The sequence below is a fragment of the Drosophila suzukii genome, chromosome 3 (genome assembly GCF_043229965.1).
Source record: "Drosophila suzukii chromosome 3, CBGP_Dsuzu_IsoJpt1.0, whole genome shotgun sequence".
Taxonomy (NCBI): domain Eukaryota; kingdom Metazoa; phylum Arthropoda; class Insecta; order Diptera; family Drosophilidae; genus Drosophila; species Drosophila suzukii.
In genome coordinates this window covers 5,094,701-5,122,326 of record NC_092082.1, presented here as the reverse complement: position 1 = coordinate 5,122,326, position 27,626 = coordinate 5,094,701, and the positions used below count along the sequence as shown (strand labels likewise).

Sequence of the window (27,626 nt, the reverse complement as noted above, 5' to 3'; positions counted from 1 at the left end):
TTATTAAAACTAATCTTATTAATTTTTGGTTATAAATTAGATTGACATCAGCAGTTGAGCAGTTCTGTTAACATTTGAGTTTACAGAGCGCAAGAACTGGCTTTAACTATCGATAGTATTAATATATTCTTTTTGGTATATTTACCTGAATAAAAGTAGTATAAGAAGTATTTTTCTCAGAGCCGGACGGTATTTTGTCTTGGCATCCCCGCGGTCACACCGCCACTACGTTCGCATCTTCCATCTCTTACGTTACGACACTTACGTTTTGCCGACCCTTACGTTTTGTTGGCCAGTTTGTTTTCATCGAAATTCTCATCTTGCATCTCCCTTTTTCACTGACACTTACGCTGAGGCTATCTCCCTTTTTCACTGACACTTACGTTGGCTTACGTTTTGATGACACTTACGTTCACGACACTTACGCTGAGGCTGTCTCCCTTTGCCGACCCTTACGTTTTGTCGGCCAGTTTGTTTTCAACTTTCATTCGTAATTTGAAATTCGACGGGTTCGGTTCGAGCTGCTGCTGCTCCGGACGATTTTATTCGATTTTATTGGAATTGCGAGGCCAAGAGCTTAATTAAAATGCAATAAAATGTGTTCAAAGCAATTCGGATGATCGCGGATGAGCAACAACAGTGCGCCGCGCCATAGATTATTAATCACCTTTGGTTATCTGCGAAATTTGAGGAGCCAGAGTTCGCGAGTGGAAATTTCGATTTTTGTATTGTTTGTTGTCATGCCTAGAAAATCGCTCGTGCAAAATGGGCACTGGCAGACTGTAAGGCATATTTAATTCACATGGGCGCAGTGTTTGGGGCGAGAAATATAAATAATTTATTTGTTTATTCGAGCGTTCGGCGGCTTGCCAAATTAATCGCTCTCTCCTTCTGGCATTTCCACTCTCTTCTTTACGCGCCTTTCATTCACTCGCGCGCGTGTGTGTGTGGGTGGGTGTGCGTGTGAGTGCGAGTGACGTAAACAAATGCACAAAAACGAATGAGTGCAAGAATTTGAAAAATGCGATAGTCGATTCACGTGCCAAAAAAAAGTAACAACAAAAGGAAAAATCAAGAGTGAGAGCGAACAACTCAAGCAGCAACAAATTGACATAACAGTATAGTTCTCGCCTCTCTGTTTTGTGCACCGTATTCGTTGCATTTTCCTGGCTCAGCTGTGCAATTTCTCCCTGGTGTTGGTGAGCGCAACACGTTTGTGTGCGAGAGAGAGAGAGTACGTAAACTCCTCTGCCAGCGTCGCAGCCGCAGTCGACGTCGGCAGCGTGCGTCATTGATGCGACAGGTAAGCGAGAGAAGAAGAAGGAGCAGTCAAAATATGCCCAATTTTCCAAATTACCATAGTTAATTACTTAGCTAGACAAATATGAATATGAAACTTATCAATTAGGCGCACAGGCGGCACCTTTGCAGGTAATTTTCCCACACACACACACACTCTCATTCGTACGTAAACAAAGCTCTTTATGCAGCTTCGTTTACGTTTTTTCGAGATAAGGAAAACGAGTTGAGCGGCACGTTAATGACACTCGCGGAGCATTCTTGCACACGCTGCGGCTCCTCTTTCTCTGCCCCTCCTCCGCTCATTCGTTGTTGTATCCCCACCCCGTTCATCACGCTCTTGGCCCCAACTTGTCGATCGGAAATCGCTGGACATTGTTTGTCGGTCGCCCGTCTCCAGTCGCCAGTCTCCAAGTCGCCCGTCGCGCTAGTTTTTCCACATTTGTCATACACTAACCATAAAGAAGGAGTTACCTGGATTTAAGGTCTAGAAGGTTCTGAATTTATATTGAAAAACCCTAAGAAAGGCTAATATATTCTTTGAGTTTCGACAAAGTCCACTATACTATTAGAACATAACTATCAACACTATATTATTTTTCTAGCTCTAACAGAGGTCTGATCTTAGTGTTTCCACATTTGTCATACACTAACTACAAAGCAGGAGTTACCTGGATTTTGGGTTTAAAAGGTTCTTCATTTTTATGTACAATCCTAAAGAAAGGTTAATCTATTCCACTATACTATCACAATTTCCCATTTGTATTCATATAGTATAAGTATAAAGATTTCATAAATTTTAAGAACATTTGAAGAGGAGTCAAGTAGAAAGATTAACTCATTCTTGACACAAAAATCAATTCATATATAGAAATATAATACGTTTTTCCACATTTTTTTAAAAAGAAGGAGTTACCTTTATTTCTGACCTGGAAGGTTTCGAATTTACATATATTGGGAATCCGGCAGTAAGGTTAATATATTCTTTGAGTTTAAAGAAAATCCCAAAGTGGATCCCAAAATTAATTAGAATATTTTTGAGCTGTCAAATGGAAAGGTTTATGTGTAGAGTTCTTGAATCTGAAAACCATCCATGACTATTTTATATTTCTAAGTCTCTAACGGGGGTCATATCTCAAAAGGAATTATGTTTGATCTTAAAAATGAGCTCGTTTTTTCACATTTGTCATATAGTTACTATAAAGAAGAAGCTACCTAGTCCTCTGGCTTACAAGGTTCCCATATTATACAATAGATGCAAAATAGATTATCATTTCTAATTATCCCGAAGCTGTTTAAATTATTCTTGATATTTTTCTTTTGGTTTATCTGAAATCATTTCATGATTATAAAAAAAAGATTAAACCAATCTAAAATGAAAACAATTATATTTCCACATCCCATTTCAATGGGTCAAGTTTAATGGATCACTTAACTCAAAAATACATTTTTATATGTACACTTTCTTATTCAAGAAAAAGATTATTCGCTTTGCTTGTTATTAATTGAAAACAATGGATCTTGGGCAGATCTTTCTTTTAATTATTTAATTTGGCTGTCTGAAGTACAAGTGCAAAGCTCTTTAATTAAATTAAAATGTATTAGAACGGTCATTGACATTTTATTTGAAAAACTCAAACTTTTGGTGAACTTTATTGAAATATTTTTTCCTGACATTTCAGTATTTTCCGCTTTTTTGAAATTTGGCAGGGACAATTAAAAAACTTTATGTATTATAATTGTTATTTAAGGTTTCATATTTGGGTGCCATTGAGCGCAAAGATTTATTGCCCAATTAAAATTTTTTTCATCCAAATGTACTGATAAGCTTATTTGCCGTATTATTTTGCCTTATCAATATTATATCCCCAAATGTTACGACAAGAAACTATTTATTAATAATGTCTGAATTGAAATGTTCTACTCCGGATTCAATTGATATTCTATGGGAATTTGGTGAACAACTTGATTGGGTTCTTGGCCTGGTCGAGACCCAAATAAGATTTCTTGAGAGAGCATTCCACATTTGTCGGGCTTCCTCACGCCCCTAATCGGTTCTGTTTATTATTGTTGACCGTGCGCTTTGGATTCTGGATTCCTTTGCCCGGCTGGCCTTTTATTTTCCTCTCGCTCCGTGTGTTTGTCGTTCATGGTCACAAAATTTATTGGTCAACATTTTATCTTGGCCCCGGCACCCACGTAGACTCCTTTGCCAGCTTTGCAACTTGTTTGCTTCTCGTTCCACCTATTTCTCTTATTTTCTTGGCCATTCTCTCGCCGGCCGCCCACATGGAAATTTAACGCTTCAACACGTTCGGATTTTTCCCAAAAAAAATAGAAATCAAAAGACGAAAAATACTAGAGAGCGCGCGGCGCTCAAAACAAATATTTTCAAGATAAGTTATGGTGTTCCGTTTCTCCAGCTATGAAAAGTTTAATGGGAAATATCTTAATTTTTATAAACTTGGCGGCGCACATAAATTATCGGTGGGGAATTCTTCTTGCGGCTTTTATGGTTTTTTGTCTTTTTTATTTTTCCCCCCGATGGCTTTTTGTTTGTCTTGCGCATACTTTTCGTGACTTTCCTCCTTTGTTTATCTTGAGGCGATTGTTTATCTTGATGCCTCTCAGATATTTTCGGGTGCAGCACCGCCCCGTCCTTTTCCGATATAAGTATGGTATATATTGTATATAGCCTATAGCCCCCCATCCAGCAAATTGGCAATTGCAGCTGCTGCTGGTGCATAACTCAGCAGGCCCTTCAGGCATTAACCCTTTGTTGCCCACATGATAAACGATAGCTTGTTAATAAATCACAAGCCAAATGTGAGTGAGTTTGTGGGTTTGTGTGTCCTGGGCGGTCAGGACATGCAGAAAAAGTAGTAACAAGGTTGTCTGCGTACTTTTATTCACTGGAAAAAATTATGAAGTTGAATGATGCTAGTAGAATAATATTAAGTTAAAATGTTGTGATATAAAAGAAATACTTTTTAAATAGAGAACTATATTTAAAGAAATTATAAAATTATTTAAGCGTTATTTTATCGCTTTTTAATCATTAAAACTATTTTGTTTTAGAATAGGTGATCTTTTTTCGCTATAATATATCAATAACATAAAAATCCTAACAATGTCAATCAAATAAAGTGCAATATAATATTATACCCCTTCTTAAATTTCATTTTTTTTGCCGTGTGCTCCTGTGCTGCATCCCCTGGTTGTATGCAACATGATTGGCTCTGCTCTCAGCACAGGATACTCGTATTTCATATGCCTTTGCTAGATTTATGAAGTGCCGGACTGAGTCCCCGGCCGAGTCCTTAGCCGAGTCCTTTGCCATTGCCTTTGCTTCGGCTGCCTTTGGCATTCTAATAATTTTTTATTGTTGTCGTTTAAGTGGCCCATTGTACAGCTGGCAACATATTGTGTGCTTGCTGCAACATCGTCCTGCCACTTGATAACAGTAGGTGCTTTCCATCCGATCCAACCCATCCTTCATACTTTCTGTTTGATTTTGGCTTTTGCCATAAAACCAGTTGTCCAATTCTGCATTCTTGGCCTGCAACTCGAGTGCTTCGAGTGACTCTTTGGTGAAATACGTTTACAATTAGACTTTGGTGATTAGTTGGTTTTTGTTTGTTGAACCGGAAGAACAGCTTTTGTGGCAATGTCTTCTCGAGCTAGTGATTATTATCAATAATTTTAGTTAATTAAACTTGCGTGAGGAATTTGACAGCCGTTTGTGAAGTTGAAATGAAGATTCCACATTCTTGGAAAACAAGTATTTTGAGAGGAAACTTTGATTAATTCGGTTAGTTAAGTTCTACCTGTGTCTTCCAATTATAAACGATTTTATATTTAACAAATGTTATTTATAAAATCAATAGTTAATTTATTTATAAATGAAGTGACTTTGCATATTGGATTTTGAAATTGATGAAGCAGTTTGTGGGTATAAACACCATCTCTTCTAGGATTTTGAGTAATGAGTAATGTAAATGCAGTTTCTTAACTTGTATTTATTATTTAGTTCCAAGCTACTTTCTGTTCCCAAGTAAATCCGATTTTCTGGATCATTTTTCCCAGGCAGATGTTGTTATATATTTGTCACATTTGTTTTCATTAATCAGATCAAAAGAGATCAAAACATACTTAGATTTTTAATAGAGTAACCAATAGATACAATTTGATGAAGAACTGTAAGTACTGGTTTTCTATTTAATGCTATGCCTGGTAGAATGGAACCACTCCCGAGTAAGCCGATCTAGGACTTAATCTGGCCCATTCTTCACGGCAATCTATTATGTCTAAGTTTCAGCTCACGCCTTTCTGCTGCTTACGCCCGTCTGACAAATCTCGTTTGATGCGGCTTAGGATGATGATGCATTGAGTGTCCCAGTTTCCTCCAGTTTCCTCCGGCTTCCATCCGTAGAGCCATTCATGCGGCCCCGTTCATATTTCTTTCATGCTCGCCCAGCATTCAGAGTCAGATTCGGATACGGATTCAGATTCAGATTCAGCTTCAGCTTCAGACCCAGATGGATGCTCAGTGCATTCGGCTTAGCCATTATTCCGGGCCCGCTGACAATCAAGGAGCCCCAGAGAAAGCCAGGCCAAGTGGTTATGGCAAATGGGGCTGAGATGAAGATGAAGGGGCTTCTTAATAAATGATTTGCTGCATGGTCTGTGGGAGTCCTTGTTTTGCCTTAGCCGCTTTTGTTTTTTCCCCATGATTATGATTTGCCGCCGGGACGAAAGCAAAATGCCAAATAAGCCGCCTGAAAAGGTCGAGAGGGAGTCGGTTGGCTAACAGAATTTGCATCTGCGTTGGCTTTCGAGTTGCCAGGGGCCCCCAAAGTACATACTTATATATACGAAAGGATTATATATATAGGTTCTGGGTACATGGGTCCTATGTGCGTTATTTCTAAGCCCGCATCCGGATTGATTTCACATCGAACATAACGATGCCTGGATATTTTTCGTGCTGTTTTTTTTTTTGTTGTGGCCTCTGCTAATTAGCAGGTTCTGCTCTGCGAGATTTGTCCGGATCGGATTGGTGGTGGGTCCAACTGTGTTAATGACTATGCTAATAATTGCCTTTGTTTGTTGTTATTGCCATGGATGCCACACCACTGCAGCTGCCACAGTTGGTTGCAGGAATACCAATAAAACCTGGCAAAGAGCAGTGCCGTTTGTTTCTACCTATTTATGGCAGGCTTTTGGCCTTCGCTATTTCACCACGGATTTCACAGAACTTTCGGTGATTGGGAAACCTGAACGATTTTATATTTTAATTTTTGGGTTTGTGCTAATGGCATTTATTGATGACTGCCTGGCTTTGAAGTGTAATATCTACCAGTGGGCATGGGTTGAAGCAGCGATATTTTGATAATATTGGTTTCATTTTTGGGATTTGGCTAATGAAATTTATTGTGGAGTGCTATAATTAGTAGGGAATTTGTATCTAAAATTGCGTTTAACAACTTGAACATTTACCTTTAATGGTTATAGAAAATTAACTCTCTATATTAATATATACACCATTTTAATCGTATTATATCAACTATACCTTTCTAACTTCAGCTTTAAACATCCTTTAAATATACTTCTTTAGGTCTTTGGTACCTCGTTATGAAAGAGGTAATAACCCTCATCAGATCTCATTTGGCCCTCTTCCGATTGAAACCCCATAAACTTCCTTTCCTTATAATCCCCTTCTGAATTTTCCAGTATTCTCTTTATGAACTAATAGATTTTCCGAGCAACCGAAGCAGCCTCATTTGCTGCAGCTCAGTGTAAGCTGCTTTGCTGCTATCATTTCCTTTTTTGTTTTTTTTCCAGTAACCCTATTTTGTGCAGTAAATGTTTCTGTCAGTGGGGTTTCCTAGTTGTTGGGGCAGCTGGTGTTGAAGTTTCGGTGGCAAACCCTCTTTACTTATTGTTCTCCATTAGGTAGAGCTTTGCACCAGCCACTCCCGGATTCCCTTACTCCTGCTTTTTGTACCCTTTATCACTCGCTGTTTGTATTTTAAAATTTTAAACGTTGCAAATGTTTTGCAACATTTCGACGGCTTTGCCAGCTGTGGGCTACTAGTATTCCACTTTTTTTTTTATATAGGTTGTGTGCGATTGCAGTTTGTTGCCGTTGTTGCTTTGGTTGTTGTCGTTATTTGGCCAACACACGCTGGGAATTCCACTTACACACACTCGCACACTCGCATCGCAGCTGGCCACACAATGCGGCTGCTTTTGGCCATTTTTCGCACACATTTTTCAAACTCGAAGGCTTTTCTCGCGCTGCGCTTTTCCGTTTTTTGTTTGGCGGTGCCCTTTTTTTTACTTTTCCGCCAAGTATGATGTGCATGTGCCTTTGTGTTGTTGTTAAACAACAATTTGTACACCGCGTTAAACCAGGAAAAGAGGAATAAAATAAAAACCCAAGAAATTAGGAGATTCGTTTAGCCTCAAATACACTCGAAGCCAAGTCTTAAAATACCTGAAAATATTTAAAAAAATTTATATTTAAATATGCAAACTATTTTTTCAATCAGTTAATAACCCATAAAGTTTTCATTCCATCAATTCAACCTGTGAAATATTGGGTTTTCAGATGGATAACAAAAAATTTCTTTAGTATTTTCCAAAAATATGTTTTAAATTAAATGTAAAATGAAATTATCCCCCTACATTTAATTAAAAAAATAAAAATTGAACTTATAATCTACTTTAAAAAAAATCGCTTTGGTTTTTTTGAGTGCATTGTAAATTCTTAGGCAAAAAACACTTCACCCTTCCTAGAAAAAATATATAAATTTTAAGCAACGCAAGCTGTAAAGCCTGGCATTTTGTTTATAGGGGCGTGGCATCCAAAGTTTATCCCGCTACCGCTCATGAATGCTGCGGGCTCTGCTGCCTCTTTCTTGCCCATTTATTATTTCTTTTATTTTTGCATATTTTTTATGTTTATGCGTTGTTCTTGTACGGCACACACGCACGCATGGTTCTCTGCTGATTGCTTTGTTCCGGCGCTTAAGCGTTATATATAGGTACATATGATGATGGTATGTATACGGAAATACCATCCCCAGAAATCCCCGTATCACTTTGTAATGCTTTTAACGAGGCATTATGCCCAGCATGCAATTTACCATACATTTTTATTTTTTCTGAAAGTTTGTTTAAGCTTATGACATTTATGTTTTACTTATCAAATTAGTGCACAGTTTGGCATTCATGTGTTCTCAAACTATCAAAGTTTGCCCTGTGAAATTGAAAAATGGCAAATAACCCTTTCTCCGGTATAAAAAGAAATCAAATTACAGCATTACAAAATTACATTTTAATTGCATGTTGGTTGGGGCTCCCTGCAAAGTTGCTGTGTTTGAAGTGTGGGAAAATGGGGATTTTTTGGGGAGGTATGTGGGTCCAACATTTTCGCGTATTTAGCTGTCGTCGACGTGTCCCGTCCAGTTAGAAACTTTTTGTTTTGTATACCTTTGACAGAACGGAAAATGAAACGTTTCCAAAAGCCACGACGCTGCCTGGATAAAGGATAAAGTGTGCGTGTCATGTCCACGTCCGCCACCCAAAACCCTTTCTATATCCTCCCTATACCATACCATTCCATTCCGTACCATACTGTAGTACCCCATCTATATTCCCCGTTTTTGTGTCCACAGCTCTGTTCATTTATGTGACGCCGTTTTTAGTTGCTAAAACTTTCCTCTAAGCTGCCGTTTTTGTGTAAATCAATGGGCTGGTGTGGAAACCGGGGGCTGGGTGTTTAAATAGGGACGTTGGATTAGGTTTTGTAGGGAGCGCCGGGATTTTTGGGGAGGGCGGGGGCGGTAAGGAAATCGAAATGGATGGCATAAAGTCAATTTGTAAAATGGTGCGCCGGTTTGGTTGGTCATCAATGGACTGGAAAGCTCGTGCCGGATATGGACAGAAAGAGATATTAGTTTATCTGGCGGATTGTCGGGACAGATTTATCCATGGCATTTTTCGGCAGTTAAAAACTGGATTTGCCGTAGTTCGATTAAAGTGATTGGATATTTGGATTAGCTCGCAGATGGATGGAGGATTTTATTTTTGATATATTGGTATTCGTTCGGTTTTATCATTTAGAAAACGATTTATTTAGAAAACATTTTTAAATGATTACAAATAGGCAAGAAAGCTTTAAAAGTGCTTTAACTCAAAACCAAGATCTCAGTATTGAAAAATTTGAAAGAAACACCTACATTTTATAAAAAATTTGTTCAAAAACTTTTGAAAAATAAATACATGTTATTTAGGGCAAAAAATAAAAATAAATTCTGTTACATTTTCATCTTTGAATACTTGAATTAAACTACATTTTGTGTTTTGCCCCAACTGATTTCTAATTAACGCAATTCACTTAGACCTCCTTTGTTGTCAAAGTATTTTTTTATTCTACTGTAAATGTTCCCTTTCTCTACTCCACTTTGTGTACTCATTACTGTTCGTTAATTGCATATTTGAAATGCCCCAAAGATCACAATCATTTAGTCATAAACGTGCCTCAATTACGAATTCCCCAAGGTGCACCTTCGACCTTCTCTTCCCCCAATTTCCCCCACAATCACCACAATCACAATCACAGGCTACACCCACACATCCCAGCATAGATCCCATGTTGACCTGTTCCTATATAGGGCTGCTGGTTCAATTGGTTCGTTCCTTTTTAAAACGCATTGACTCGTTTTAAGTGTAATAGAGTTGCCTGCCAGACACAGATACAGAGATACAGACACAGATACTCACGCACACATCGGCACTGCTGGCTCATGCAAATGGTAGAAGTAAAAACCTATGGCAATCATCGAAAAGCCAAAAGAGGAACTACAGGTCAACTTCTCTACATCGAACTGATTCGGACTAATTTGCGATTTGAAACCTATGTATAAATGGATTATACATTTTAACAATCGATTACTATATATACTTTACTATAATATATCGAAAATTGTACTTTACTTATCAGTAAAAAAATCGATTAGTCAGAAAACATTCTTAAACAAATTGTTTTTCATATAATTTACATATTGGTAACTCTAAATCTTTATCTTTTTAAAGAATTCAATCTAAAAGTTAACACCGAAAAGCTAATGAATTTTTAAAAACCTAGTTTTTTTTGATGAAAAAATTTTTTTAAAATAGTTTTGGTTGGCCAAGTTCGATTCGATTTAGCCAAGTTGGACTGCCCAACAATAGCGGTCCAAACAAAGCTTGCACCCGAAATTTACAACAATAAAAAGCGTTTTAACACACACAAAGCGCTTGAACCCTGGCAAAACTGCAATGCGACAAGAGCTGAGCTGCAGTTGAACAAGGACTAAAAGGGAGGGATATATGGGTGCCTAAGAGGAGCGACAGAGAGGGATATAGAGCGGCCAATATGGACCATGGTCCAAAAGCGTTCGAACTTTGAATCCTTGACAAGTTCAAAAATTCGGACGCTTCATGGGTACAGATGAAGGAGAAAGGAGTGGAGAGAGGAGAGTGCAGATGGCGAAAGGGGGTCCCAGGGACATGGGGCTGATAGATTGTAATCCTTGTGTGCTGCTTTCAATTGGCTCCAGCTCCTGCTCCTGCTCCTGCTCCAGCTCCTGCTACTCCTCGAATCCCCCAGAGCATCCATACTGTCAATTGGCTTTGTGTGTTCGAGAGAAAACCAACACGAGAGTGCGAAACTGATGGGGTTTGCTGGAGGGTAAATCGGGGAAAGTTGAACAGGACAGTAGTGATTCTATGGCTGCGTCTGTCTGTGTTAATTTCGTACTGTTGTCATCGGGACAGGCTGCCCAAAAACAATTGAAACAATAACGAGACAACGAGGACAGCCAAGTTTCGAGGAGTCACAGTGCAATTTAACCAAAGCGGTCACTTTAATTACAGTAACGAGGGATTAACTTCAGATGACCTCGGACGGGAAAGTGCAGCTCAAGAAAATACATTTAAAATAAGAAATTCCTAAAAGTGTACATTATTTCTGGCTTGCAAGTATATATATATACCTTATAATACCTTTTTTTTGCAATATAGATCAAAACTTGTATATTATATTATGATGTTCTTCATAACCATAAATATTTCCTCTTTTTTTACAGACTTGGACACTTTGAAGAAACTCTTTCAAATAATGTAAGTTGAATTTATAATAATTAAAATTTTTTTTTTATTTTTAAGCTTATTGTTATTTATAAAGAATGATGGTATACAAAAATTCAACCAACGGTCTATACAAAGCGTACTTATAATTAATTTTGTTCCAAAAATGATAATAATGAAACTCTCAACGAAATATATATTATTCCCATATAAAGAGCTCTTAACTTGTTGCATGTTTAGTGTTGATCTGTTTACACATTTCTTCCACTGTACATCTTATTTTATCAAGCGAAAGCTTTCAATGTAATTTGCTTTTAACCCCCAAAAGTCGACGGCCTTGTAAGCCGCAAAATGCGTTTTTTGTTGGCATTTAGCATTTGATTAATTGCCAGACAGCTCGGAATAATGATAATGTCTCGACCTCTGTCCCTTCCCCTGTCCCCGCCCATGTCCTTTTGCCAGGTCTGGCAACCCCGAGCGGATCCAAGAGACCCTTTAACTTTAACCTGCCCTCAAGGCGTTTCGGGGGTTGAATTCCAAGAGATTTTGTGCATGCAGGTTGGGCTGGGTAAGTAGGCGTCGGCTATTTCGTTAACAATAAATAACGCTTGAGACAGCCCCGAGGGTTTTTGTTTTGCCATAGCCAGGGCGAAACCCCTCGAGTGCCACCGACATCAAGGAGGTAGAGAATGGGGTATATGGGTATATGGGTTCCTTTGATCTGGTGCCAAGGATGGCGAAGGAAAACGTGCGAAAACGCTTTAGACCGACTACGGAAAAGAGCCGGATTGATGTGGCGTCTAGTGGCGTCTACCTTGTTTGCTTTTCATAATGAATGCGGCTTGAGTCAAAAGGAAAAATAAGCCAACCAACTCAGGGCAATGGGGGAGTGAAACTCAGTTCGTTTCAGGAACTGGCAAAAACAGGATACACACATCACGGCGTATCCTGTGCTGTCCTGCCAAGTTTATTGATCAAATATCGCATGTCACTATCCCAAAGAAAGGGAGGAGAAAAACCACAGGGGAGCCAATGCTATAGGATAGAGTTGGTCGTTGGATACGTTGAGAATCCATTATCCTCCACTGCTCCTGCTGCTCAACCATAAATGCCAACTAATAATGTCATTTAAATTGTCGTTATGTCCTGTTTACTGTTCTCTGTCATTTGGCCAACTGCCCCCCGCATTTCTTTCTCTCCCCGAAATCCATCCGTATCAGCGTTTTGTTTTCTACACTTCGCCCATCATCATCATCAACGTCAATGGCAAAAACTTCCTGTTTTTTACGGTCGCCAACGCTAACCGCAGGCTTCCACTGAAAAACGAGAGCATTAAAAACGACAAAAATAAATTGGCGTAAATTATATATACGTATTACGTATACAAAAAAAAAACAAGTAACGAAAATAAAATGTGGCCCAAATATTTCAGTGGCAAATCAAAAATTTGTAAAGACACCAGCGGGGGATGATTTGACCCCAGAAAAAGGGCGCGGGTGTTTCGAAATTATAATCCAGGGAGGTTGCACAGTGGTGAGGTGGCGAAAATTTAATTAACGTAAACTTATAATTAATGCGGCAATATTAAAAGATAAGCTGGATGATGGAATACGGCTGATGAATACATTTAATTTCGTTAAGACGAATTTACACTGAATTCAGGCTATGAAAATGGTTGTTAAGAAGGATGTGGGCTGTAAAACCAATTCATTTTAGTTGGTTTATGGTTTAAAGACAGGCATTTTAAGGTATTTAAGGCTTAAGCTTTGCTTTTGGGAAATAATAAATATTCATTTTGGATTCTTATTGGCAATAAATTAATATAAAAATAATGTACTAGTTGGTTAAGTTAAATATTCGCGTTAATAATCGTGCCTGTTCATTTGCGTGCGTGTTCATTTTGGATTCCATTAATTTTCATTGGCAGCTCTTTAGCTTGGTCATGAATCATTTCATGTTTTATGTCTCACTTTAAACGCCATTTGACCCACGGTGCATGCCAGTAGAGTCACCCCCAACTGGGGCATCTAAAAATGCATTAAAAAAGTTTTATTGTTGCTTTTTTGTCCGCCCAGGCGTGCGGCGGCCATATTTGTTTGGCTTCCGTTTCCGCCGCAGAAGTCGTCCTCGTCATCTTCCTTTTTACACCCACACCCCCCGTCGACGGAAGTTGCCACATTAAAAAGTCCTTTGGTTGCTCCTCGCTGCTCTGGAATATCCTGGGGGCGGTAGTTTAAGAAGCGAGGGGGAGTGGCAGTATATAAACAACAACATCATCATCCTGCGCGTCCTTTGTGGTCATCATCTGTTGCAAGGTGTTAAGAGCCAACATGCCGACCCACAATGACCCTCATTAACTTAATGGTCAGCTCTCAGTTTGCCTTCTTCACCATTCTTGGTTTGTTTGCGAGCGAAATTCATTTAAAAAATTATTAATTTTCCGTTTCGCGGAAAATGATTTTCTTAATGGCCCTTTCGGTTTTTTGCCTTTGTGGTTCTGGTCTGGTCGGGTCTTTGGGCCCAATTAGAAAATCAATACGCTGCACTTTGACACAAGTTAATTCAATTTGTCGCCGGCAGCCAAATGTAATTAATGGTTTCGTTTGGTTCGGTTTGCTTTTTGGCAGCATCTGCCTAATGAGTTGAAATGCCCCATAAAAAGCTTGGTGAAAACTTTTTCTGTTAGCATTTATGGGGGGCAATAACTGACAGATTGCACTGCCTGCCGCTTGATTTATTTTAACTGACATTTAAATGTTTTTTGATACGAGTTTAATTTTTATGTTTGTTTGAATGCCACAAGCGGAATAATTAATTCAATTAAATGGATATAATTATTTTGTTTATGGAAAGCCCCAATTGGCTTTTGAAAATTTAATGTAACTTGGGAAAATTATTATACCATTTTGGAAAAAAACTAAAGCTATCATTAAAATTTTAAAAATAAAGTGTTGTCTTTTTGGTTTTTTATCTCTTATATTAAATCAAGAACCATAATTAATTCACATTTTAATTAATTCCCGTAACCAAATCGAATCCACTGCATAATTGCTGAAAGTCACATCAATTAAGTGTGGAAATCTGCTGTTAAGACCACTCGATGTTTACCATCAGGGCCATTAACTCGCTGATCCTAATAAGCCTTGTTATGTGTCATTGGGCCCACTTCAGTCTGATTGTTATGATGATTACCACTGCCATCACAAAGATCTCTGTGCGGGCAACACTGCGTATGTGTAATGTGGCTAATACCACAACCACAGACACACAGAGCTCAAAAAGACCAAAGAAACTAGCCAGCATTTGGTGTGCTTTTTATGGGGTCAGGACAACAGGACAACAAAAAATAGCACAACATCTCTAATATGAGAGTTTTATTTTATTACATTTTATTACACATAAGTTGGCAACAAAATGCGTTAGCACACACACACTGAAATCCACACACAAGGATTCACTGATAGACAGTTTCCATTGAAGCGGAGTTGGCAGTTTAGAGCACGTAGAACGTATCTCCGTTTCCGCAGATAAACGCGCTCGTATCTGTGTGAATAGGCTGTGGTATCTGTGTGGGTGTGTTTCCTTTTTAACAAAATGTTTTGATTTCCATGGGAGGAAGACAGGACGCTGCTAGTCAGCTTCAACTAATCTGTTATCCCTGAGCAGAGTTTCCTTTTTTTTTTTTAGGTCCCTAGACCCTCCTTGTGTGTATGTTTGTGGGTGTGTTGGTTGGTTTTTGCTTTTTCAATTCATTTTATTTATCGGAGCATGAAAGACGCCCTCCCACACAAACACACACGTTCCGGATTCAGATACAAATACAAATAGAAATCAGCAGATAATAAAAGAGCACAAAAAGCGGACAGCCAAATCAAAATGAGAAATCGCCACCTCATACCATTTTCGGGTGCGAAATACGAGTATCTGAAAAGCAACATTAGAGTAACGCAAAGTGGGTTGAATACATATATTTATCTGCTCCTAACGAAATTGGTATGCTCAGCACTGAAAGAAAAGTGTGTAAACCCTAAAGAAAAGACTAGTAATACTATATATTTCAAACCCCTTTTAGCTTTGATGTAACTGATGAGGACTTCCTGTCCAAAACTGTAGCCGGAACATCACATTTTTTCTCTCTCTGTAGATCTGTGGATAGTCAAGATATACTGTTCGAAATTCCTGTGTACAGCAAACAGACTTTTAATCAACAAAATACTCGGAATACTCAGAGCAGCTGCACACACATCCTTGGGTTTATCTTTGAAATCGAAGCCGGCTTTGCACTCTCATTTGGCCTAATTGATATTCATTTTATGCATGGCTCTCGGCCTGGCCGGTTTCTGTTTACGAAATATGGCTGCATTTCGGCCAGCTCGGCCATCGCCTCCTTATATCCTCATCAATTTTCCCCAGACTAATTGCGATTGTGTTGGAGTTGGAGATGGAGATGGAGATGCTCTCCTTGGGGTCTTTTACTTTTGTCGTAGCATACTTTTCAGCGCCAGACTAATTAGTCAGTGTAGACGAGGTTGTTGGGTCGGCAAATTGAGTTGGAAATTCAATTTGGAAAATCACAAAACGAAGGACCTCCCAAAAAGGAAGTAGGAAAATGCACACCAAGGCTATAGGAATGGCAATAGGAAAAAAATTGGTCGGCGGCGGAACAAAGCTCAAATAAAACAAAGCAGCAGATAACAACAATCAAGTTTGTGGAGCAACACAAAAAAAAATCAAGGCAGTGATAAAGATTCCATATCTTATATAACTCTACAAAAGATCCTTTTTTTATATACATAAAGCTATCCACGTAAAACTTAGAATCAAAAGAAGTAAATGAAATCAACTTAAATGAGACTATTAAAAACCTTATCATTACATTTTTATTACTATAAACTGAATTGCTAATTCTTTATTAAATAAATAATAAAATTATTAAATAAATAAATCCTTTCTGTTTTTATTTTTTAAGCACCCCAGGCCAGTTTTATTTTCCATTTTAAATTCTTTATAACCATTTATGTGGCACCTCGAAAACGTTCAATAGCTTTTTGAAATACCCAATTAGGGACAAATTGTCCTGCTATTTCCTCTCTGTGCGGCAAAGTCCCTGCGAGTGTTGACGACAACAAAATGAAGTTCGCCAGGATCCAGGGCGGAAAAAAGCGGCAGGGAGTCGGGACTTTAAGGACACCAATGAGAGCCACGTTAGAAATGACAACAAGGATGCAGCTGCAATGCCTTCCCACGGCCATTGTTGCTTGCTATTATCCTGCCACTGGCAATAAAAACCACCGCCGTCGTCGTTGCCATTTCATTTTCTTTCCTTTTTTCTAGTCCTAGTTCCCAGGATTTTTTGCAACTTTCATGCCAGGAATTTCTCGGTCAGTGACATGGCCCAAACGACAGCAACGAAACGCGGCTTTTGTTGCATGTTGCAAGTTGATTTCTTTCCTTTTTTCTCCTCTAACGTTTCGATGTTGTCGTCGCCGTTGTTGTTTTCAGCTGTGTTGTGGCCTGTGGCGTTTGTTGTGACAAAAAAATCTGTTTTTGGTTGACTGCCTAACATTGCTAAATGTGCATAGGCAACGGCCGAGGCAACCTCAACAAAAATATAAAAAAAAAAAGCCTGAATAACCGAAGCTGACTTGCCCCCTGTTGCTGGTGTGTGGACCTGCATTAAAAAGCAAAAATTCTAGAAATATGTATGGGTGGTAGAATGCCCAAGATCTAAAGGAAGTTTTATGTTTTTTAATGAGCAAGGTGAAAGGAACAGGGGTAAAATATATAAGGTATTTGAGAATGCCATTTAAAAATGAAAGCATTTTATTAAATTCATGGAAAGTGAAGTGCAGTTTATTTTAATAAAATTAATTACAATGTTCATTTTAATAAATTATATAAACTCATTTAACTCAGGGAACCATAATAAAACAATCACATCGAAGTCACACCATTGATAAAGTATTTAAAATTGACCTAACCTAATCATTTAAATAAATTACACTTAATAATATATTATATTATTATTACAAAACAATTAAAACTTACGCAATTTGATATGCTTAGGAACGTTTCAAAGCTCATTAAAAACAATGGCAAAAGAATTTCTATAAATATCTGTCAATAAAATGGTAATAAAAGGCCACCAACAGCATTCTCCCCTCATCCTTATAAATATCAACTTGCTATCGGCAAAGTCAAATTTACTTTCCCATTTCCCAGAAAACTTTTCCACTCGAAGAACTTAATTTTGGCGTCGTTTTCCCCGCAATTACATTGCTCCACTGTGCATCGACATTTATGCGAAAAGCTGACGTCCATCCCACAGCAGCAGTAGTAGCACATAAAAAGCTAAAAAAAAAGTGGTTCGGGAAAAGCGAAGAAAAAACTTTGCATAGCATATTTACACATGGCCTTTGGCATTGTTTTCACAGGCGGCGCGATATCAACATGCAAGTTGTTGTTGCTGCAGCTGCTGTTGGCCTGGCCGGCTTTTTGGCATCCTAAAATAGTTGGCGGCCGTCTGTTGTGGTTAGCATATTCAACTTGTTCTACTATTTTTATACCCATTTTGTGGGCTCCCAACTCCCAACATCTCCACGCCCTTTTTGGCCATGTCGAACGCAAACAACCAAATTGCTGAAAAGTGGCTAACCCCATGGAAAAATCTTTTTGTAAGCCAAGTTTCCCTAAGTTTGACAACGACGTAGAATGTCAAACTGGCTTGACTTTGTTTCCATTTATAGAACATTTTATTGCCATTCAGCAGGATTTCGATTGGCTTTGGGTTTTCCTACTCCTCTTATTTTTCACCGAAAAGTGTCAAACTGAATAGTGACACTTGCAGCTGCAGGAGGGAGTTTTTGCGTGGAAAATCGAACAGAACTTTATCAAAATGCAATTGATTTCGAAGCGGTAGCAACTTTCATTGACCCAAATTGGCGTAAATAACTTTTTACTGGCTTTTGCTGAAATACAATTTCATAAATTTCATTAGAAAATCTGCTCCGCCCTTTAAAAGTTTGCTGAACCCGAAACTTTTCAGCACTTGACAAAAAAGTAAATATCCATTTATTTTACCCGATATCTGTCCTTTTGAAATAAACTTTTTATTATTAGAGATGAGCAAGCGAGCAGATGTTCTTGTAATTCATCAAGGCATGGTTTATGATTCACAAAATATCAAATATCCACTTCCTCCTTAGTGATGTAAAGAAATACTATATATTTTGAAGATAGAGCACTTTGTGACTCAGCCAAATTTGAGTCAAGTGCCCATCTCATTGCTAGCCATTTAAATTTGACACACAAAAATAGAATTTTTATCAATATCCCTAAGTCAAAAAAACTTTCGATATGAAATGAAATTTTTGACTTGTTTACTTAACTTTGGCCGCCTGTTTAATTTACTGACCGTCGTGTGTGTCTGTTTGGCATCGATAGCCCTTGGCCAGTTTACTGGCCAAAATCTCAGCCGAGTTCGGGGACTCAGTTCCGTTGGCAATTCGCAAACATTTTCCGGTCAATTTGTTGGAAGTTCTCCGGCTTCGATTAACTTTTGCCAGTGGGAGTTGAGCGAAAAGTTTCGATTCCCAGCCCTTCTTCAGCAAATAACACTCTCGTAGAGCTGAAATTTAAAGTTTGTTTGTCGGTTAGGTGTCTAAACTGTCTGGGCAGTAAGTTACTGGGTCTTATCTTCGCCCCCAACTTTGTGTATTTATACATAAATGTATATAGATGCAGCTCTCATAACCCATAACCCAGATTTACTCCCCCACAAACTTGAACTTCTCGTTTCGTTGGCGCTTCTGCTTTATTAAGTCATAAAAATCTGTCAGCTGCAGCTATAATTTTTTCCAACCTGAGTGTTGTCAGCTCATTCGACAGCTCGTAAAATACAAAAAGAGAATAAAAACATTCCTCTGGTATGTTTATTTGAATTTTTTCACATAAAATCTGCGCCATCGTGTCATTTATAATTTGTACATCTGCGGGTGTAAAATGTTTAAAATGTTTTAAATTTAATCATGTTGCTAATTTGTTGAAATCTCGTTGAAGCGCTCGTTATCGTTTAAAAAAAAAACGCAGAGCAAGTGAATTCTTGTCATTCCAGTTGAACATTGTAAAATATTGCCTTTCTGGTCTCTCTTGACCTTTCTTCCCTAGTTTGCTTATCATTTCGAAAACATTTCACAGTCTAAAGCTTAAATTCAATAACAAATGGGACGATTTTTTATTTGTTGGCAACAACAACTTTCAGCGATTTATTTATGACACAAAATTATTACCATCCAGGCAGAAACACCCCCATTCCCTCGGCACAACAGCTATCATAATTTTTGCCCTGTCAAAGTTTGCAACAATTTTTCACGATTTTGATGACAAAAAACGAGCAGAGACGCCGGAGGAAAAGCAGAGAAAAATGCGTTTCAATATTGCATTCGCTTCCCCTTGGGAGAAAAACCAGAAATATAGGGGACAATACTGTGGGAGGTTGTTTAAAAATATATACATAATGCAGCTGCTGCCCGCAAAAATTTTGTTTGTTGCTCTTGCAAATTTCGCATGCCTGCTTAATTATGGGGGCCGATTTCAGGCATTAGATGATATTATTTATTATTACTATTCTGCATAAAAACAGCGTGACCAAAGCAGACTATTGTTGTAAATTAATTTTTGCTCTTATTTTTATGTTGCACCATAATCGTTGCACTTTAATGAAGCCATCGTTTTGGGTCGTGGAAAAAGACAAATGTACTAAATCAACCATAATTCAGTTTAATTTATTTTCACATATAAAAATTCGGGGTAATGGCGGCAAATTTCGTTTATTGTTTGCCTTAGTTGTTTGAATTAAATTGTTTGAATCTAAATTGTTTAGATATCATGGAAAATTGTTATTTATAACAAAAAAAAGGTTATTGTATTTATTTCTTTAATAATATTTAAAGTTATGATGGAAGTCAACATAATGATTTGGAAAAACGTCAAAAACTGTGTTTATCCTAACCTAACATCCTTTTTTTTGTTTTGAGCCCTTCTCCGCGCTTCTCAAATATTTGACTGAGTGCTTTTGCATGGCATATTCTTCACCCTACTTTCTACCAACTACAGCCGATGGCTAAAACAACAACATAGACTTGAAATTGTTTAGTGCCAGTGCGAAAGATTGCGGGAGGGGTGGAAACAACTTTTCACCAAGACTGAAAAGCGGGAAAATGTTGCACTGGTGACGTTTGGCCCCCGGGTTCTGTGAGTCACTGCTGCGGTCCCCGTCAAATATGCAGAGTGGTCGTCTAGTGAACAACATCATAATGGCAGAAATCTCTGGGCACATTAACATAATCGGGCAACGGGCCCAGGAATGGTGATGGGACGGTTCTTCTGATGGCGTTCTGATGCCTGGATGCCTGAATGCCAGTGGCAGTGGCAGCTGAACAACATCATTTTCATTTGCACCGAGAATTTTCCCAACGCCCCACATTTCCCCCCGCTTTCCACTCGAGGCAACCAAAACAAAAACAACAGCGCCGGACGACTGGGTTCGCGATTGTTTGGCGTTGGTGGAATAAACAACGCGACGTGTCCAGTGCAGGCGAAATGAACAGGGGAGTGGCGGCATGGGGGGTTAATGGGGGTTCTAACAAACGACAGTGTACGACAGTTTGAAACCCGCAAAGTTTTCGCTTACCATGCACTGCTCCCTTCGGCTCTGACCTCTTGACACTGACAAAAAATGATGGATTAAAGGAATTACCCATTGTTTTGGATTCAAAAATAAAATCACATACAAATTGAAGAATTTTCGGCCATGTGTCGGTTTTCATTTTAATAATTAATTAGAATTTGATATAAAATATAATATAAAACAATTTGTTTTATCATAAATCTACTAGTAATAGGGGAATTGTTAGACATCACACACAAACCTACAGAAAAATATTTTTAAAATTATTTTTTATTTTTTCTTTCGAGTTGTGAAATGATGATATTTATTTTTAAGGTGGTAATAGTGGCAAAGAAAAATAGTTTCAGTCTTAAAATAAACCCCAAACTGTTCTTTATAGCTGAAACGTGTTTAATAAGTATTTTCTCTCAGTGCCTCGTTCTATCTCCCTTTCGCCTGCTCTCGTTGTGCACGCGCATAAATCAAAACAATAAAGTTCAAGCGAAACAATGACGACGACGATGATTATGATTATGACGATGATGACTCCACGATGACGACAACATCGTTGACGTTTGGACAATGTTGACGTTGCTCCGGTGCCCCATTGTTTTGCGATCCACTGCTGGCCCAATCCCCACTCCCCATTCCTCATTCCGCATCTCCAGGTCCCTGTTTCTGTCCCTGTCCACTCTATTGATGCGCTGCGACAAATTATGTCATTGAACTGCACTCGCCCTGGTTTTTCTGTTTGTCCGCCGGTTCTCCTGCTCGTGTCAAGCTAGAAATGAAAAATTACACTGCCAAATGCCGAAATTCCCGACGATGATGATGTACGCGCCGGGGCATGCCTATGAATAATATTTATTTGATGCAATTTTTCCAAGCCGTATATTTGCCTAGTTGAATTTTGATTCGCCAGCAGCAGCGGCGGAGCCCAGCAAAACTAGGACAAACAGTTCAGTTTGTATACCCCGAAGAGTTGTTTATATTGAAGAAAAGATAAATTGCGAAACCATAAACATTGATTTTGAAGCAGATGCAGATACTTGGCAAATTTATTAAGGCCTCATGGCTCTAAGTTAAGAAATCAAAAACGTGTTTCGAGATATTTAGCCCAATTTAGCCAGCCTAAATTAAGTATACGCCACATGGCCACAGCCAATATGCATTTAAGTGAACTGTGATCCAATTCCACAGTTGACATTAATTCAACAATTATTAATGGCCATTAAGCAAACTGAAGCAACAACTCAGGCCCCCAATGAGAGAGGCAATGTCTAATGGATAAAATATTTTTATGACGCTCCATGCCATAGACGAGACATACCCCGTAAACTGGGCCATTATTTATTGCTTTTACATGAGGCAGGGCCAAAAAGGCCGTGGCAATAACTCGCTGACGGAGCGAATGGATGGAAAAGTGGAAAAACGGGGTGGTTCCGAGTGATAAAGCTTTTTGATGGGCCACCGCCGGCCCCACAAAGGAGAATGGGGAGCGAAGGGTGGCCAGGACGAACAGGACGTTCATGACGTCCCAGGACTTTCTCATCACAGGACCTCCGTGGCATTTCCCCATTGGCCATCGTGTGATGGACACTTTGCGGATGACCCGAGCTTTTGTATATTAATGAACATTTCTCTCCGCCAGACGCCTCGATCCGTTTCGCCTCCAGACCTCGGAGGCCTCTCCGTCGATTATGCGGCAAACCACTTAACCGTGTCCTGGATACACCGCTCAATCCTGCCTCTCCATCGTCCTTTCCACTCCGTTGATGTTCATTATGATAATAAGTGTGTGCTGGGTCCCGGTCATCGAGGGGTTAACGTTGCGTGCTTAAATGTCGCCAATTGCGTGTATCTCAGTTCTCAACCGATATGGGGTTTCTATAAATATATAACACATATCAATGCACTTGAAAAGAAATCGAAAGATTGGCTTATATGAAATGGATTGAATCATTTTAAGCTTTACTTAAGGTCCAACGCTTTTAACTTGGTAACTACAAGTGATTTAAGATCTTACCTTAGCTTTTTTATGGTGGCTTTGTGAAGAGATTTCTAATGGCCTCCCTTGCTAATATTAACTAAAAATGAAATAGTTATTAGAAATACATATTTCCAAGCCCTCTGATCCGTTTCCTACTCGACTTATATACGATTTTTCCAGAGTGCACATATACATTTATTTTATATGTGGCCACACAGCCTGCCTGCATGTGCACACCGCTGTGGGTTTGTGTGTGTTTGCTCCTCATAATTATGCAGCTGGCTTAATTATAAAACGTTACTCTGCAGTTAACCTGGGGAATTAATTTATACAACCAACAACAAGGCGGCAACAACAACGATGAGACCACGAGATGAGCAGGGGGATTTCCCCATTTACAGGGGGTATACGTTCAATCACAACGCCAGTTTCAGTTTCAGTTTCAGTTCCACAGTTTATAGCATGAGGGCGGCGAGTACGGCTTTCCATTATTACATTGAGTCCGGGTTCATTAACTAATTTTAGCGCACACAAATAGCATAATAAATTGATGAGAAAACTGGGCGATAGAGAGAGAGGGGGGAAAGGGGGGTTTGCGAAATTTGCATTTGTGTGTGTTACCATAATGGGCGAAATTGGGCTTATATTTGCCTGGGTTTGTTTAGGCCCAGGACAATGTTGGTTTCCAGGGGGTAAATATAATGCCGGCACTAAAGCTTTAAGAGCTAAAAACTATTAGTCCAGTAAATGGTGATGAGCCAGCGATTTCCTTAACTTTAATGACTTGATTAAGGAGAACCTCATTTGCTTTTTGTCTCCCCAGAAATTAGATACTGCAATTATCTCTAATGGTTAAACAAAGCCATTAACTGATTAGGATTTATTGCAGTCACTGCTTGTTATTTCATTATCCATAGGGTGGTTTGTACTATTTTTTTGTCAGTGTAACGGGCACATGCCGATTAATTGAATTAACTTGGTGCTGTTGACTTAGCTCAAGGTCTTTCTCTAGCTATACGCCCTGAGTTCCCGTGGCATTGGAATCACTTCTAGCGCTTCATTTGCCTCCATCCGCTGCTTATCGCGTTCCAATTGATTGCACACTTCAGTAAATATGTAAATAATTATGGAAATGAATTATAAATAGGAATAGGCACTGTGGAAAAAACAGGTCTTGTAAGGTTAAAGGTATAAAATGAAGAAATGTAAAAATTGTTAAGTAATAAAAATATAAAATATTACATCTGAATTATAATTTGACGAAAAATAGAGATGCTTTTAATGATTTATTTTTTTAACATTTTATATTTCCCTTTTTCCAGTCAAGTAAATCTAGCTCTTTTGAAAAAATAGTATTTTTAAATATTATATGTACCTATTATATTTTCAATAGATTTTTTAGTAGTTTAAACCGATTTCATTATTTTTTCAGTGCACGATGGCACAATATTTGTAGATGATAGGAGAATAAGAGAGAGTACTGAATTGAGCTTGACTTTGTTGACTCAAATCTCCAGCGGCGCACAAATTGGGCCAGCAATTCGTTTTCTTTTAATGGACGCCCACGTGGCTGGACTCCGGTTTTCAGCCCGCAACTCGGCCCCCGAATCATCGACGACGTTTCATTTCCCTCTTGTGGAACCATTGAGTCGCAGGGTTATTGTCAATGTCTGCTAGTGATTTTGGCTCTTGGACTTTTCGGCGAGAGATACTGAAACCAAACCGATCCAAACTCATGCCATTTCGACCGCAAAGCCAGAAATCCATTCTGTGGCCTGTGAAACACCTCTCCGCCTGGGATCCCCATTCCCCCCGATAAATCCCCCAAATGTTGCAAGTGCAACCAACAATTTGGCTAAGATTTCGGCGTGGGTTTGTCGGAGGTGAGTTGTGGTGGCCCACGCATTTTGCCTTTTGGTTTGAGCCACACTGAATGACAGTAAAGCCTCAAATTGCAGACAAGCGAGCCTGTTTTCAGGGGCTTTGCGAAAGGGGTTGGGGAAAATTGGTAGTGCAAGTCATAAGCCATGAAGCTGCGTTGGTGTTGGCTTTCCTTGTTGTTTCGCTGTTTTCCCTCGGTTTTTCGTTTCGGTTCTTTGTGTAATTGACCGGGCGTGTAACTGGTTTTGACTTGTTATTGGTGGCGGTTACCAATGTTACTGCCTCTGCGAAAGTTACTTGCGATATTCAGCAATATTCCAAGAATTTCTTTCATATCTGACCCATTTGTATGTACAAAAACCTTGCAGTTTAAGAATAACCAATTAAGAATGTTTCTTAGACTTAAAAAGTCTTAAATAAAATACCTCAACTGTATAAATTGCTTAGCAAATGCTCAAGTTACCTAAGGCCATATAAAAATTGAATTTAAAACTGTGTATATGCAATTTAAAATGAAAGTCATTTTGTCCAAGTTTAAAATATAATGCCTAGAAATCTTCTTTAAATTGAACGGATTTTCTTAAGCTTCTCAATTAAATTGTCACAATTTTGTGTGTTGAATATAGCCCTTAGCGATGACTAAGAACTTTATTATAATACCATTTCAAGAAAAAGAGTATTTCTTAAGTTTAAGAAAAAGATGCAGACAGCTATTTTAAAGTATATTTTAATTGGGTCTGCAGGGGCCAAGAAATGTATATGTATTTTATCTTGAGTTATTTCGACTAAATTATGTGGGAATAATTTATATGCAATACAGATATCGAGACTGCAGGCAGTGCCCGAAATAGAAATTCTCGTATTCCCCCTGAGATTTTCCACTCACAACCCTCATTAGTAGAAGACTCGAGCGCAGGGCAGACAGTTTTTCAATTGTGCAAATTGCTCACCAGAGCCACAGCCTCAAGTGTTGAGCACTTGAAAAATCCTCGGATTGGAAACCGCCCCCCTTCTCAGCGCCTCTGCCTCCAAACTCCCCCCTCCGTTTAGCGAATCGAAATAAAAATCAAAGTGATGTAAAATACATTCAAACACTTTGGACTGGCATTTTATTGGTGCCTGAGTATTTTTAGACAAATCTAGGTCAGTCAGTCTGACAGGCCACCTGCTTTTGGCCCACTCCTTTCCCCGTTTTGGCCCAAATCAGCACTGTAAATCTACAAATGAACATATTGCATGTGTCTCCTTTTAGACCTCTGCTCTTCATTCCTTGCCAAACGTAACTTCAATTTGCGGCTGTCTGAAAAAATCGAAATAAATTGTCACAAAACTTCTTCGTTTCTGCTGTATGTTGTATGTAAAGTGCATTTAAATGTTTTGCTAATTAAGCTGTATGGAATATCTGTACAAATTTGTGGAAAAGAAGTGAATGTTTTATGATTTTCTATGCCCACTTGAGAGTTTTCCGTTGGCAGATGGAAATTCTGAGTCTGCAGATGAAGAGAGAGCAGAGCTTGAGGCCAAAAGTGAAGGAAAAACAAATATAAAAACCATTAGGCAAATGTACATGGATAATTGACAGAAAAAAGGAAAACCAGCAAGCTGCACAATTAAGGGGCAAAGTGGGGGAAAATGCTGGAAGGAACAGAAACACTTAGGAGACACTTCGGTGACACTTGACATTTGACGAGCGAGAGAACTGTGGGAATAAAGGAAATTAAGTTATAAACAAAAGAACAAATTAATCTGACAACTGTGGGAAAAAGTCCAGAAATTCAAGTATAACTTTCATTTGAATTTTTAACGAAGAAAAGATATTGCAAGGATAATAAAATACAACAATGAACGATTTATTTATGAGTGGTAAAAATAATTGGAATATTAAAAAAATATATTAAAATGGTAAATGAACTTATTTTTGCACAGAACATTAAAGGTTTTAATAAATTATTATTTAACCAATAAGTTTTGTGAATAATTAGTATTATGAATATATTTAATAAAGAAAATATGGTTTATGAATAAATTACTACTCAATCAAAAACTGCAGTCATTATAAAAAGCTGTATTGTATTTAATATACAATTTCTATGTATATTCATTTTATGGCTGACTTGTCATTTCAACTCGCTTACTAAATAACTAAAACACTACAGGCATCAAATCACTACAAGTCTGACAATTAATCTGTTAGCCTCAACAAAAACCAGAAATCTAAGAACAAACCTCAAATATACAGAATGTGTCAATTTAATTGTCTTGCCTAACTGATTTATAGCAACATTAATAATGAAGAGACTCACACAGAACATTGAAAGAACATTAGACGATGGAAATTCCAAGACAAAGGCGCTCAGTCCGAAAGGCGCTAAAGTGTGAAAACTCATTAAGATACAAATTTGTTTATAGGTATATATACAGCACACATTCTCATTTATTTATTTTTTCTTTTTTTGGAAGTTCGGGGGAGTTGTAAATTCTTGCTCACGCATAATGGAGTGGAAAAAAGGGGTGAAATCTATATGGAAAAGGCAATCAGGCATGGCGTCATGTAATGGAAACGCAAAAGTCACATTCATCAGTCAAAATAATAACCAGACAGAAACAGAAACTCGAGAATTCAGACTTGAGGTCTTGTCTTGTCAGTTTGGT

The 27,626-nt window shown here is 38.5% G+C and overlaps 1 protein-coding gene across 2 annotated transcripts in view; it reads left to right on the top strand.

The window, feature by feature from the left end:
- Window positions 1–480: 480 nt before the first annotated feature.
- sfl (N-deacetylase and N-sulfotransferase sfl) overlaps window positions 481–27,626 on the top strand; it is a 60,401-nt gene continuing 33,255 nt past the window's right edge. The window contains exons 1-2 of one of the 2 annotated variants that reach the window (XM_070997103.1): window positions 481–1,303; window positions 11,436–11,469. The gene's annotated coding sequence lies outside the window, so the exon portion shown is untranslated. Of the gene's footprint in view, window positions 1,304–11,435; window positions 11,470–27,626 lie in introns of those variants that run through there. The other variant, XM_070997102.1, reaches the window with a different exon arrangement.